The sequence below is a fragment of the Martes martes genome (genome assembly GCF_963455335.1).
Source record: "Martes martes genome assembly, chromosome: 3".
Lineage (NCBI taxonomy): Eukaryota > Metazoa > Chordata > Mammalia > Carnivora > Mustelidae > Martes > Martes martes.
The window spans coordinates 195,553,766-195,568,609 of NC_137890.1; the positions used below are offsets into that span (position 1 = coordinate 195,553,766).

General features: G+C 42.9%; 1 protein-coding gene across 1 annotated transcript in view; it reads left to right on the plus strand.

Moving 5' to 3' along the window:
- The first annotated feature begins 449 nt into the window (after positions 1 to 449).
- Positions 450 to 14,844, plus strand: part of CALCRL (calcitonin receptor like receptor) — a 93,541-nt gene continuing 79,146 nt past the window's right edge. The window contains exon 1 of the mRNA XM_080799128.1: positions 450 to 700. The gene's annotated coding sequence lies outside the window, so the exon portion shown is untranslated. The remainder of the gene's footprint in view (positions 701 to 14,844) is intronic.

Below are 14,844 nucleotides of genomic sequence, written 5' to 3' on the forward strand. Positions count from 1 at the left end.
GAGGACTCAGTCCAAGTCTGATCGCGGAGTTGATTCTGATGGATGCGGGTGTTGTTTTGGTGTTTATTTCGAAGAAAGATGTTGACAACAGTTGCTCAGCGCCTTGCAGAGTCTAATTCCACACCCACTCACACTCACACCCACTCACAGACACTCACTCACACTCACAGACACACTCACTCACACACGCGCACTCTCACATACTCACACTCACACCCACTCACACCCCAAGTCCTCGCCCTGCGGAGCGGGACGCCGCCCCCACCCCCGGCCGCAGGCACCGCGGTGTGGCGCGTCCCGACACGCTCCGCCCGGGGGGGACGCCGGGGGGGCCACGACTCGGGCGCACGCGGCCGCCTGGGCTCCGCGCTCCTGCGCGGCGGCGGGCGAGGGGCTGCGGCCGGGGGCGCGGGAGGCGGACTAAGGCCGCGCGAGCCGCAGGCGGGGTCGGTGATGTCACAGGAAACGCCGCCGTTCCCCCGCGGCCGAGCCCGGGCAGCGTGACAGCAGCCGCTCCCGGCACACGGTCCCCTCCCGGCCGAGCAGCCCGGCTCCGCCGCCCCGACCTCAGCCTGCGGGACCGCGCCGGGGGCGTCTCTCCGGGGGCGTCTCTCCGGGGGCGTCTCTCCCGCGCGTCTCGCCCGCGCGCCTCGGAAGGTCCGTCCTGGGACGGCGTCTCCGGCGCCTCCGGCCGCCGCGGGTAAGTCCACGGTCCGGCGCCACGCGCGCCCCCGAGCGGGTCCCCTCGCCGGCGGCGACCGTCCTGCCGCGGAGGGTCCCGCAGCTCCTTCACGTCGCCCGCGGGGGCAGCGGCGCCCGGTGCCCCGAGGTGCGCGCAGGGTGTCCCGCCGGCGTCGGGGCGCGCGGCGCCGTCCCGGGGCGAGCGCGGCCGCGGGGAAGACTGTGCGCGCAGCCCAGGCGCGTTCAGACGAGCGGCTTAGCCGGGACGACGCCTCGCGCGACGCGCCCTGCGGTCGGCGTCGGCCGGGGCGGCTGGAAACACCCCCAGGAAGGGTCCTCACGCCGCTCCCACGGTCGGTTCCGCGAGGGGGACGAGGTCCTGGCGGGCGCGGGCCCGGCCACCGCGCCGGGGAACGAAGCGCAGAATCGGAAGCGAGCGCCGGGCGCACCCCGGGTCCCCCGCGCGCCGCCCCCCGTGTTTGCACACGCGCCTCCGGCCCGGGGCTCGGGCAGGGGCCCCGCTCGCTGTGGCCGGACGGGGCTCCGGGCCGCTCCCGCCACCCCCGAGTCGCTCCGGGCGCGCCGGACCGCGGGGGGGGGGGGCACGGGGCGAAGGGACCGGGAAGGAGCCGGGACCGGGCGAGCGGGACTCGGGCCGTCGCGGCGCAGCCCTCCAGCCCGCCCTGTGCCCCGACGGCTCCGGCCCCCGCAAGCCCCCGGGCGAGGGCGGGAGGAGACGCAGCGGCGCGCGGAGGACGGGGACCAAGTCTGCCCGCGACGCGCGCCGGGGCACCGAGCGCAGAAGCCCCGGCGCGTCCGAAAGCGGGAGCGTCCGGAGCGCCCACGGCCGCGCCGAGGCGGACCCTGCGTTGACGCTCCCGCACCCGCACCCGCACCCGCACCCGCCCACGCCCACGCCCACGCCGCGCGGACCGCGAAGCCGCCACGGTCCGCTCCAGCGCCCGCGTAGACAGCCGCGAATCCGCAGCGCAGAAACAGCTGTCGGGTTTGGGTCCACATTTCATCGGCTGATATCACTTGTTTATGTATAAATCAGACCTCGGATTTGGCTTCAAATCGTAGAGGCTGACATTTCCTGCATCTGTTCCGCACGTGACGCGCGGCATAGACAGGGACACGCGGACCCCCGCCTTCCCTGTGGGATTCCGCTCCGCAGCGCGTCCTCGGTGGGGGACCCTGTGCTCACGAGCCCATAACCCGGCGCGTTGACCGTGGACTTCAAACGCTTTCTGAGTAAATCCCTCATAATGTTCCACTCAATTTTCCACAAATTTCTCTAAATAATGGAAACTTCAATGAAGTCTTATTTTTGTGATTCTTAAAACTATTATGGCTGATTGCCTATTTCCTTTCGGTCATGAGTTGTATCAAATTCCCTGACACATGTGTAGAAATGGAAAACCTGTTTTTAGAAGGTGACTTTGTAAATAGCCATTAGATAATTAGGGAAGGAAATGAAAAGAACACATTAAAAGCCCCACCCAATGCCATGGATTAGTAACAAAAATTGAAATAGCATTATGTTTAATTTAGATTATTTTCTTAGAAGGAGGTATTACACTAATATCATATTTTATAATAAGGAACTCCCCATAATTTTTTCCATAATTTAATTAAAATCTTAAAACTGTACTAATAGTATGACTTTATCATCTTTTATTTTCAGAAAATACTGTTGAAAACCACTAGGCAGTGAATTTCAAAGGTCATTAGGCAAAGACTTGTTACTTGAGAAAATAATTGAAAGTCTGAAGTAAGAACTCATATTATTATATTCCAAAGTTTGTTTTCTTTAATGATAAGAGAATATCAGAGGGTCGTTGCATGCTTTCAGCCTTGAAGAACTAACTTCTTTCTCTAGATGCTATGCAGAGTCTAAGGCCAGTTCTAAGTATGAAACATAAGATTCAGAAATCATAAAAATAATGTGAGCTGAGGTATGTTTTACCTGCAATATTCAGTTATCTTTAAGAAATGTGCTTGAGGTTATTACTACAAGGTCTTTTTTCCCTAATATATCTTAGCATGTTCCAAATTGTTTTGTTAGTTAAAATATGTAAACTTCTAGAATATACAAAACTATTCACTCACTCTGAAAAACAAAGATGGGAAAAACAGGAAAACAAAAAGAAATTAAAATTGACTCTGTAATTTTAAAAATTGTGTTAAATGAATGACCAAGGTGTGTATACTTTACTCCTGGTGATGCCGAGCGTAAGTTTAAATGGAACCAAACCTCTAGCATATTTAGGAAAACCTTCACATTCATTGTATGTATTGTACCATTATTTTATGCATAACAAATTTATTTCAGTAAGAAATTCAAAATAATATTAAGACAAAGAACTATGACCTTACATGCTTTATGTTAATGTGGATAAATTATTTGATAAACACATAATACTAATCAAACTTCAGTTAATAGTATAATTATGTGTTTTTAACATACATCATTTTTGTGACTATTATAACACTATTTCGCATTCAATTTTTAGCTCCATGATTAAAGTTTGAGAATAGCTTAATTTTTAAGAATTGTCTTAGAGATATTTTACAAAAATCAACAAAACATTTTTTAAAGGATCAAAGTATACATTCACAAAATAAAACCAATTTCATACTCTGTGTATGACTGTCAACACAACTTGAAAAAATAATACTGTTTATAGAGATATCATGATTATGGTATCAACTTTAAAAAAAAACAAACATAGTCAAAGGACATTATTTGGAATCATTGGCTTTGTTCTCATCTTGTCTTTGCTTAGGATTCAGAGATGCCATTAACCCAGGAACGTAAGTTGTATCATTGCCGTGGTGTTGATGAAAGACACGGAGTGTCAAGTTTGTAGCACCTCTGAGCTCCTGACTCCATTAGACCGTCAGAGAACACTCTTAAGATGGAAAGTCAGTACATAACTATTTAAAACATTTGTCTGTATCTGGGTTTGAAGTCCCTGCATGAACTATAAACATTTATAATTTCTTAGGAAAGCTCTCTTTTTCTATCAAAATACTTCTACCATGCAGCACTACTACATTATTTTAAGAAATCTTCTCATTTAATATAAGAAAATGTTCTGGGGCGCCTGGGTGGCTCAGTGGGTTAAAGCCTCTGCCTTCAGCTCAGGTCATGATTTCAGGGTCCTGGGATCGAGCCCTGCATCGGGCTCTCTGCTCCGCAGGGAGCCTGCTTCCTCCTCTCTCTCTCTGCCTGCCCCTCTGCCTGCTTGTGATCTCTCTCTCTGTCAAATAAAATAAACAAAATCTTAAAAAAAAAAAAAAAGAAGATGTTCTGATGAAATTAGAAGGAAAATAAAAATTTATGAGAAACAGAGGATCAGGGCTACACACTAACCGGATACTTCAATCATTTTCCCGTTCACTCCCATAGAATTCCCTTAGCAATTCCTGCCCAAATTCCTTCATCAATAGCAGTTACACAACTAGAAGAATCCAGATAGTTTTCACACCTTAATTTTGGTTTACGTACCTATAGTTTGGTTTGTAATTTTGAAGCTATAGAGTCTTAATTAGCATAAAATTGAAGCAGTAATAGGTGGCATACTTTTAATTGTAAAATCTGGGATGTAAATACTGCGTTAGTGTTATTTAGGGTAAAAGAACATATGATTAGATAAATTAAGTCAGCAAACCATTTAAATGATAGGAAATACAGTTTTATACATTACATTGCCATTCCAATTTAAACAGAAAAGTCCTCAATAAATCTAGATTATTTTTATGTCTAATTAGTATTATATTGTGCATTAAATCAATAATTTTTGCATTTTCCAGTATTTGTATAATCTTGAAATCAAGTTTTTTTGAGTTTTTAATTTAATAGACTATTTTACCAAAAAATGAAGAAATGAATTTAATTTTTAAGCACACAATAAAAGTCTTACTATTTATAAATAAAAGAGAATCACTGGCTGTGAACTGAGTTAGGGCTTATGTTTTTGCGTTTACTGATATTATCGGATGATAAATCACAAATATTTTCCTAGAACAAGTTTCTTCCTTTTTTCCCTTTAGTTTGTTTACTTCAAAGAGATAATAGTCTACAAAACTAACACACTAATATATTATGTTAAAAAAATGATCAAAATACTGAATTTATTTTTTAAATGTAAAACAAGTTTTATCTTTTTATTCCTTTGTGCTTTTAATTAAATGTATTTTTTTTGCCTTACTACCAACCAAAAGGTCAAAAATCTCAACTCTGCTCAACCCAACATAAATATAAATAAGTAAATAAATAAATAACCAACCTACCCTTATAATATTAACATTAACTTCATTGAGGTTGTTGGATAGAGCCCAATTTTCAGAGAAATCTTATCCCCTTAACATGGAATGTATTTTTTAATTAAAAAAATGGTAATATGGCATAAACTTTTGTATAAATCTGTCTTTATTCTCCTACTTGTGTTTAGGCTAACCTAAGTCCAACTGTGTTTCTCGTGAAACCGCAGGGACGCCTGAGCACGTCATTTGGTTTGTTAGACAAGAGTGATACGTAAATGGCGACTGGTTGACCAGAGCGCCTCTCTCCTACGGCTTAGTCACATGGGGGCTCACTAGCATATTCGTGAGCACACAGGGTTTTGTCAATCAAAGCTAAGTTTGTCCTATGTCCAAGTATCAATGTCGTAAGTTCCACAAGCGAGTGTTCATCGAATCCATGTTCATTGACATGATGTCGATTGTTGTCTAGATATTCTGTGCATAAACCTCAATTCTGCCTTCTTTCCCAGAATAATTTGAAGGGGAAATTGGAACTTGGTAAGTACTGGAGAAGAATAAAGCATGTTATAACTGAAAATAGGGAGGATAAAACTATGCGAAAGGAACGTCGTCAAACAGAATGTGCGTGTGTGGTGCGCTTTGTCTAACCCTGTAGTTGTCTTCAGATGTTTTCAAATGCGAGGCAAGGGAGCAGATTTACTTTTACTTAAATAATGGAAACCTAGTATTAGACTAACACGTTTACATATTTTACTAATCAGTCTACATATGTCTTCTTCAAAAAGTTATTTTCAATAAAACCCTTTTATTTTAAATCTTTTTCAAAACACGGCAATATAGTTTTTTAGCTGAGGCAAAAACTGTGACTCACGCGGTTGTGCTAGCACCTGTGGGTGCGATCCCCGTTTGAACAGCTCCTGGAATGGGGAGCCCCTCAGACAGCCGTCGCGCCCAGCTGGCCAGGAGGCTGCTGCGGTTTAAATCTGTCCGACACAGTCTCATGGAAGTCCCGTTAACTCACTAAAATATCTTTGAACTGGTCAGGTTTATTTGGGTAAATAAATATATATATATATGTATGTATATATATATATATATATATATATATAGTCAGCTTAAGCCTCTGGTCCTTGACATTATTAGACGAGTGCACACACCTTCATATTCCTGAGGGACAAATAATTTATTTTTTCCTCCGGCAGGAGAGTCCGCCTTCCCCGTGGCACTTCTCCCTCCCCAGGTTAGCAGTGGATGAGTGTTTGCAGACCGCGCTAGTGCAGGAGAGCCTCTTCTTACCGGGTGGCTTGCCCTACTGAGATATCTAGCTCAAGTCTTTGAGGATTTGCCTTCTGCCATGTACATCACTCATTACTCACGGATAAACTCATTTAACCTTCCCCAGAGGCCCAGGAATTGTTGTTGTTGTTGTGCAGATAAGAAACTCCAACACCAAGGCACAGAGCTTCTGAGTACCGTGTCCAAACCACGCAGCTGAGCAGGTGAAGGTTCCGGGAACTGAGTCCTGGCAATCCAGAGCGCAGGCTCTTAAGCCCTCCGCTTCCCTTTCCGGGGGCGGCTGGTATCTCGTCACCCCATGAATGGATGCTGGCCCCGGGACCCTCGGCTACAGCACAGGCGGACCTCAGACATACTGAGGGTTTGGTCCTAGATCATCTCAACAAAGTGGCATTGTAATAAAGTCACGCCAGTTAGTGAATGTTTTGGTTTCCCAGTGCACATGAAAGCTAAGTAAATAGTACAGTACAATAGCATTATGTTTAAAAAACAACACATCTACCTTAATTAAAAAAATACTTTATTGCTAAAATACGCTAACCATCCTCTGTAGCTTTGAATGAGTTGTAGTCTTCTTGCTGGTGGAGGGTCTTGCCTTGACGATGGTGGCTGCCGACCGACCGGGGCGGGGGGCGGGGGGGGCTGAAGGTTGGGGTGGCTGTGGCAACTTCTTAAAATGAGTTAATAACGAAGTTTGCTGCATCCACGGACACATTTCGTGAGTGAGCTTTCTGTAGCACGAGATGCTGTTCAGTAGCACTGTGCCACACTAAACTTCCAAAATTCGAGTCAGTCCTCTCGCACCCTGCGGCGGCTTTATCAACAAACCTTGTGGACTTTTCTAATCCTTTGTTGTCGTTTCAACAGTCTTCACAGCATCTTCCCCGAGAATAGATTCTATTTCAAATCACCATCTCCGCTCCCCCACAAAGAGCACCTGCTCATCTGTTCAAGTTTTGTCCCGCGATCACAACAGTCCGGTCCATCCTCAGTCTCTCCTTCGAATTCTAGTTCTCTTGCTGTTTCTACCACATCTGCAGGAATTTGCACCACTGAAATCTTGAAGCCCCCAAAGTCAGCCTTGAGGGCTGGAATCAGCTTCTCCCAAACTCCTGTGAATGCTGATATTTTGACCTTCTCCCGCGAATCATGTTTTTAATGGCATCTGAAATGGTGAATTCTTTCCAGAAGGTTTTCAGTTTATTTTGCCCAGATCTGTGAGAGGAATCACTATGTATGGAGGTTTTTACCTTACAAAATGTATTTCTTAAATAATAAGACTTGAAAGTTGAAACCGCTCCTTGATCCGTGGGCTGCAGGATGGATGTCTTAGCAGGCACGAGACCGATATTAATCAACGTTAATCTCATTGTACATTAATGTCATTGTACATCAGACCTCCTGGGTGACTGGGTGCATCTTCAATGATCAGTAATCTTTTGAAAGGAATAATTTTTTTCTGAGAAGTGGTTCTTGACAGTGGGCTTAAAATACTCAGTAAACCATGCTGTAAACAGATGTCTGTTGTGGTTCTAGTTTGTAGGTCACAGGCAGAGTACATTGAGCGGAACCCTTTGGGCTCTAGGATTGTCAAAGGGTCAGTGAGCACTGGCTTCAACCTCAAGTCACCGGCTGCGTTCGCCCTGACAGGGGAGTCTGCCTGTCCTTCGGCGCTTTGAAGCCAGGCACTGACTTCTCCTCCCCAGCCACGTAAGGCCCGGAGCACATCTTCCTACTGGAGGCTGTTCCGTCTACACTGAAAGTGTGTTGTTTGCTGTAGCCACCTTAGCCACCTTCAGGATTATCTTGGCTGGATCTGGGTACTTTGCTGCGGCCTCTGCATCGCGCTTGTGGACGCACTTATGTCACTGAGACGGCTTCTTTCCTTAAACCTCACGAACCAACCTGAGCTTCAGCTCCCCACCCAACCTCCTCACCTCTCTCCGCCTTCCCCGAACTGGAGAGAGTCAGGGTCTTGCTCTCGATTAGGCCTTTGGCTTTAGGGACTGTGGGGGCTGGTTGGATCTATCCAGACCCCTGGAGCTTTCTCTAGATCACCAACAAGACTCCTCAGCTCGCTCATTATTTGTGTGTACCCTGGTGTAGCACTTTTAATTTCCTTTTAATTTGCATTCACAACTTGGCTAACTGTGCAAGAAAGCTAGCTTTGACCTATGTCAGCTTTCAACATATCTTCCTCACGAAGCTTCATCATTTCCCACTTTTGACTTCAAGTGGGAGATCTGTGTCTCTTCCTTTCAACTTCAACACACAGGGGCTATTGTAGGGTCATGTCAATGTGGTTGTATCTTAGGGAATAGGGAACCCTATCGAAAGGGTCAGAGATGGGTGGGCGGTCAGCATGCGCACGGCATTTATTAAGTTTGCCATCTTCTGCTGGCATGGTCAGTGGTGCCCAAAACAGTTACTACTGTAATACGAAAGAACACGGATCCGAGATCACCAGAACAATATAAAATAATGAAAAAGTTTGAAATATTGAGAGAATTACCAAAATGGGCCACAAAGACATGAAGTTAACAAATGCCGTTAGACAAATGGTACTGAGAAGCTTGTTAGATTCAGGGTTACCAAAACTTTCAATTCGTAAAGAACGCAATAGCTGAGGGGCACAAGAAAACGAGGTGTGCCTGCGCGGGTGGGTGGCATCTGCGACGGATCATCTCCCGTCTCTCCTTCTGCTTTTTCTTTCACTGCCTCCCTCCGTCTACACCTGCTTCTCCCTCGCCTTCCTCCAGACCAGACGCCCGGCGGTTGCCCTCTAGCCTCTGGTAGTTAAGAGGAGCCTGGAAAACAAAAATTTTGAAGAATTCCTTCTCAGAAAGCCTCAGTGTTGCTCTTAAAGCCTTCAGCTCACTGGATGTGACGCAGACACATCATCCAGATACTCTCCTTTGCTCAAAGTCAGCGGATGTCAGATGCCGATCGCATCTACGAAATACCTCGACAGCAACGCCCAGACTAGTGTCTGGTCAAGCCGGCACCGTAGCCTGGCCAGGTTAACGTACACAAGTAACCGTTACAACTAGTTAGGGGCGTTTTCCATACTTGCTCTTTTTTCCCCAAATTATTTAAGTTTTTAGATTTTGGAAATTCTTTAAAAAATCCTGCTGGAACGACAATTGGAACTGCAGTGAATTCATTAGTGAAACTGAAAATGATGAGCATCTTAATAATGTGGCGTTACCTGCCTGTGAGCAGAGCAGGGTCTCTATTCTCCCCTCACTCAGTGGCTTTGTTGGTTGGTTGGTTGGTTTTGGAGAGGGGTGGAGTCTGATTTGGTCCTAAGTAGAGGTAGAAGAAATATTTAAAATACTTACATTATTAATGAGGGAGGCTGAAAAGGTATAAGGTTTCTACACTCCAAAAACAAAGGTAGCTTGCTTTTCTGCTTCATGATTCACATAAGACCTTCCAGAATTGTTCTCTCTCCAGAAAACTAAAGTCTGTTCTCAGTGCGTATCCTTTTTGGGGAACTTTCTGTCCACACCAGAGTTTAGTCCTGTCAGAGAACAGCTGTATTTTAAGTCACATGACCAGTTCCTACTGAGGCTTAGCCAGCCGGCCCCACGCCGCCGGCCAGAGGGGAGCGGGACAGGCCTGCTCCGGACAGCATCAGCGCCTCCGCGCTCGCTGCCGACCACAGCGCGACCTCCTCCTCCACGCCGCCCACCGCCACCCGACTTCTCATCTGGTTGCAAGGGCAGGACTGAATGTTTGAAGTAGGATGTTTTCTGAAATGACACAACTTGATAAATCAGATACTTTCTGTACATATGATTATATCTGGGAAACCTTGGATTATAGAATAAACGTTAAAACAAAAAAACAAAACAAAAAAAAAACCCAACCCTGAAATAAAGAACAGTCCAATGGACACTACCTAGGTCACAATTATATGTGCTTTGGTTAAGATATTCTGAAATATCCTACTTTCAACTGCTTCTATTATAACTTTGACTTTTCATACTTTTCACAGAACTATTTCCTTGCATCTAAATCAATGGCAAACATCATGGCTGGGTATCAGAAATGTTCATTTTTAAGACAGAAATAATGTGGTGAAAGAAAGATATTCTAAGAATAAAGCTTTGAAAAATACTTGATTTCGTGACTTTGAGCAGGAAAGCCTTCGGATGAGCTATGAGCAAGTATTAAGGTCTAGAACAAACTGACCTGGGTGAAGCCCATAAAATGACTTTCCTAAATATTGTTTAATATTTTAATTAATCGAATTCCTCACATGAGTTAACTTCCTTAATTATAGACTTTCCAAAAGGATTTCCTGTGCTGTGTTCCATGTTATCAGTTCAAAATTATTAGAAAACATGGAATCTTTTTCATCATAAAATTAATACATGTCCATATTTAATGAACCAGAACCCAGCCCACTTCCTTCAAAATAAATACACCAAAATTAACAAAGAGTTTATGTTTGAGTCATTGTATAACTCAAACATGCTTTAAAAATTCACTAATTGTGTGATTTTTCAGGTTCACCCTGTGAAAGCTGATTATTCACCAAATTCTCAACATCATAACGACTACGTATTTAAGGTTGCGAGCTCGCAACTGCATCAGTTCTGGTTCTATCTAGTTCTATCTAGTTCTATCTGTACCACAAAGGACCACATGTTCAAAACTATTCATGTTACATATGGTTTCTGAAGCTGGAGTCCTCAACAAGTTACATAAGTCTAGTTAATAGGTTCCTAACAGAAATATGAGATTCTAGATCCATATGTCCCCAGAGGGTTTCATTAAGTGTAACTAGGATGTAGATCTTTAAATAGCATCTGCAGGGCGTCTGTGTGGCTCAGTGAGTTAAGCCTCTGCCTTCGGCTCAGGTCGTGATCTCAGGGTCCTGGGATCGAGCCCCACATCGGGCTCTCTGCTCAGCAGGGAGCCTGCATCCCCCCTCTCTCTCTGCCTGCCTCTCTGCCTACTTGTGGTCTCTGTCTGTCGAATAAATAAATAAAATCTTTAAAAAATAATAAAAAATTAAAAAATAATAATAATTAATAAATAACTACCATCTGCTTAAAAAAAAAGTTAGATTTCTATATTTAGACAACATTCCACTCCTAAATTACTCAGAGTCATATAGACTTAAAGGATTGTTCTACGTTCTGGCCTATGTTTTTACTTCCAGATATAACTGCATAATTTTATAAACAGGGAGGGACACAGAGTGTAAACACAACGTATGAGCTTTTCTAGCTTTTTTATCAATTCTAACTTGGATAACTCTTTAGAATTAAATTAAATTTATAGTAAACAACAAAGATCATTGTGCACAATATTTATTGATATAAGGTTATAATAGAAATTAGTGAAAGAATACTAACTGGAATGAATTAACTGAGTAATTTTTCAAGCTTCCCATGTCTCCCTTACTCTCCATCACATGCCCACCCTTATGGCCCCTGAATGTGAAAAAAATGCTAATCTTTATTTCTGGGTCTATAGTTCCTGGATTCTGGACTTCAGTATTTCTTTTTCCTTCACCTCCAGACAAATTTACTTCTTGTTAGTACTTCTGATATCAATTGGCATAAAATTAAAGAAAGGTAAGCATATTATCTGAACTAAGGTTAAAAACTATCAGCGCGTTTCTCTCAAAGAGCACTGAGTGCTCTTTCGGAAATCCGCGTGTCAGCTCCGCCCATCCTTGGAGTCTTTGCTCAGATACAACGTTTTCTTTGGGACCTAACCTCGACACTAATACTTAAAGTCAGCTACGCCTGCACCACCATAACCCTTTAGCCCATCGTCATCTATTTTAATTTGTCCAGGCTTCTTCCTATAACATCAACCACATTGCAACAAGCCGTCGACTATCATTTACATATATTCTCTGTTGTTATTTTCTGTCCATATCCTTAACGCATAAACTCTACAAGTACTTCCGCCTGCTTTTTTTTTCACTAATATTTCTTAAGCATCTCGATAAGTGACTGCACCTAGTAGGTCCTTAAATATTGCTTAATAAATGATTAAATGAATGAATATGTTTCTTTGTATCAGTGTCCACAGAAAACTAGATAGTTGACTCTATGTAGTTTTGTATGCAGTGTACGATACAATACAAAACACAGATTGTGGAGGTGTTGGGGACATGAACCACTGCCAAAGAGAAAATATTCAGAAACTAATTATCATTTATAATTCTTAGGCCAACCTCATATTCATCCCTCCACTGCTTCTGTGAAGGGAAATAAATTAGTAAAGATGCTTTCTGTAATGCAGTGTTCAGGTTTCACTGAATTCCAAAGAGTGACCTTCAAACTAGGGTAAATGAGAAGGTTGCTCGGTATTTTAACAAAAAATGTTGAAGCATTTCCCCAAATGGCCAAACAATGGCTGAACTTGGCAGAATTTCTTGTTGAAACTGGCAGACCTGCCAACCGTCGCCTCCCAACGAAAGTCTTACTGCATTACTTCTGGCCTTCCTGGACAGTAACAGTGAAAAGTCTACGGAAGGAGAAAAAAACTAAGCAGTGAAATGACAATAAATAAATAAATAAATCAGTCTTTAAAAAAATATACGTAGAATACAAGTTCGTGTAATTCACAAAAAGCTATGCACCTGTTTGATAAGTCATGAGTTATGTGTTTGAAAATCTATACTTTATAAAGCTTCTAAGTATTGATTTATAAATATTTAAGGTAAATCTAAAAAGAAAACCAACTGTAAATGCCCTTTCATCCTTGTATAGTTTTGGAAATTTTCCAAATGTAAAATCAGAGGACTTTTTTATAAACTGAAACATATATTTGTCATTAAATAAAGTCATGATTTATTTGAAATCTTCATGATGGACTTTCACAAAATATATCTTCTGAACTGACTCATCTCACAACTTATGACAATACTTGTCTTTTTAAATTTAGATTCTTCTATGTGTTGAGATTCATATAGCTAACTTTATTTTCTTTTAATACAGAGCCCTAGGGGCGCCTGGGTGGCTCAGTTGTTAAGTGGCTGCCTTTAGCTCAGGTCACAGTCCCAGGGTCCTGGGATGGAGCCCCACATCGGGCTCCCTGCTCAGCAAGAGGCCTGCTTCTCCCTCTCCCACTCTCCCTGCTTGTGTTTCCTCTCTCTCTCTCTCTGTCAAATAAATTAATAGAACCTTAAAAAAATAAATCAAAGTGCTAATCATTCATTTACCTAGAAATATCACAATTGGGTTTTTTTCTTCTGAGCCCAGATATGCATGTCATTTATGGAAACAATAATTTTCCTTTGAGAAAAAGACTGCTTCTCAAATTATTCAGAGAAAATATGTATATAAAATATGTTGAAGTTATTTTGCTGTTTATTTCAACATATTATCTAATAACACACTGGCTGAATTTTAAACCACAAGCAACAAGACAAGTCTGGATTAAACAACTCTCTGTGCTAAATGAAGGGTTGCTCAAAACATAAAAGCAAATTGTCAAATAGCTTCTTACCCCCCTTCTTACTCCTTTCCTGCTCTTTAACTCTTCTTGAACTTCCTGACTTTACTGGGTATGGTCATTATCAAATAATGTAGTTAAAATAAATTTCTGATTGTGAAACATAAATGATAACAGTGTCCTAACAAAAACTGTATTTTGTTTAAGGATTAGTCTACATTCAATTTATTTTGGGTATGTTTATATATAGCAACCCAATATTCTACAACACATTTTCTTTGGCTTAAGTAGCTTAAAATAGACAGAATTAATAATAATAAAATAAAGCTGAGACCAACAGCCAACTGACAATGTTTAATCTTGATGAGCTTGGGAAATTGGTGGAAAAAGCACTGAAAAATGAGCTTGAAACCAGTAAAGACCCCAACAGAAGTTTCAATTCAAGTACTTCATGTTAAATTATTGTACAGGGGTGCCTGGCAGGCTCGGTCAGAAGAGCGTGCGACTCTTGGTCTCAGGGCTGTGAGTTCAAGCTCCACATTGGGTGTAGAGATGACTTAAAAATAAAATATTTAAAATAAGTTAAAATAAAATAAAGTCTTAGAAATAAGTAACTAATTAAAAAATAAGATGCAAAAATTACTAATATCTGACAGTGAGCAGACACTTTATACTTTCTCAAGCTAGTATCAGTCCTTACAATGACTGACAGATACTCCCAAAGTCTGACTCAGTAAACGGCAGCGCCAAAATACGTGTTCTCTCTCATCAAGATCCAGCAGAGACACCGTGCATTCTTGAGAGGCTTTTCTAACGGTGCTACTTGCAGGATGAAAAAGGCTGTTCTGAGGTTTGAATAATTGCCTGATGTACAAAATTGCTGTCAATTTAAAATAGTTTCACTAAATATTACAATTGGCTCTCCACAGCACCGTGGAATCAAAGATATATCCTAATATGCATATATATATATGTATATATATTAGTAATTTTTCAGCTTTTCTATCTGCTAAATCACCTTGACTGTGTTAGGAATCTCTCCTCCAGAAGACTGATAGTAACACCAGAGACAGAGCTAGCTAACCTGGTTCATGATGTTGCCCAAACAAATGTTATTAACAATTCTGTAATTAGCGCTATTCTAACTAATTCCTCTTTCTAGCTGTCCTC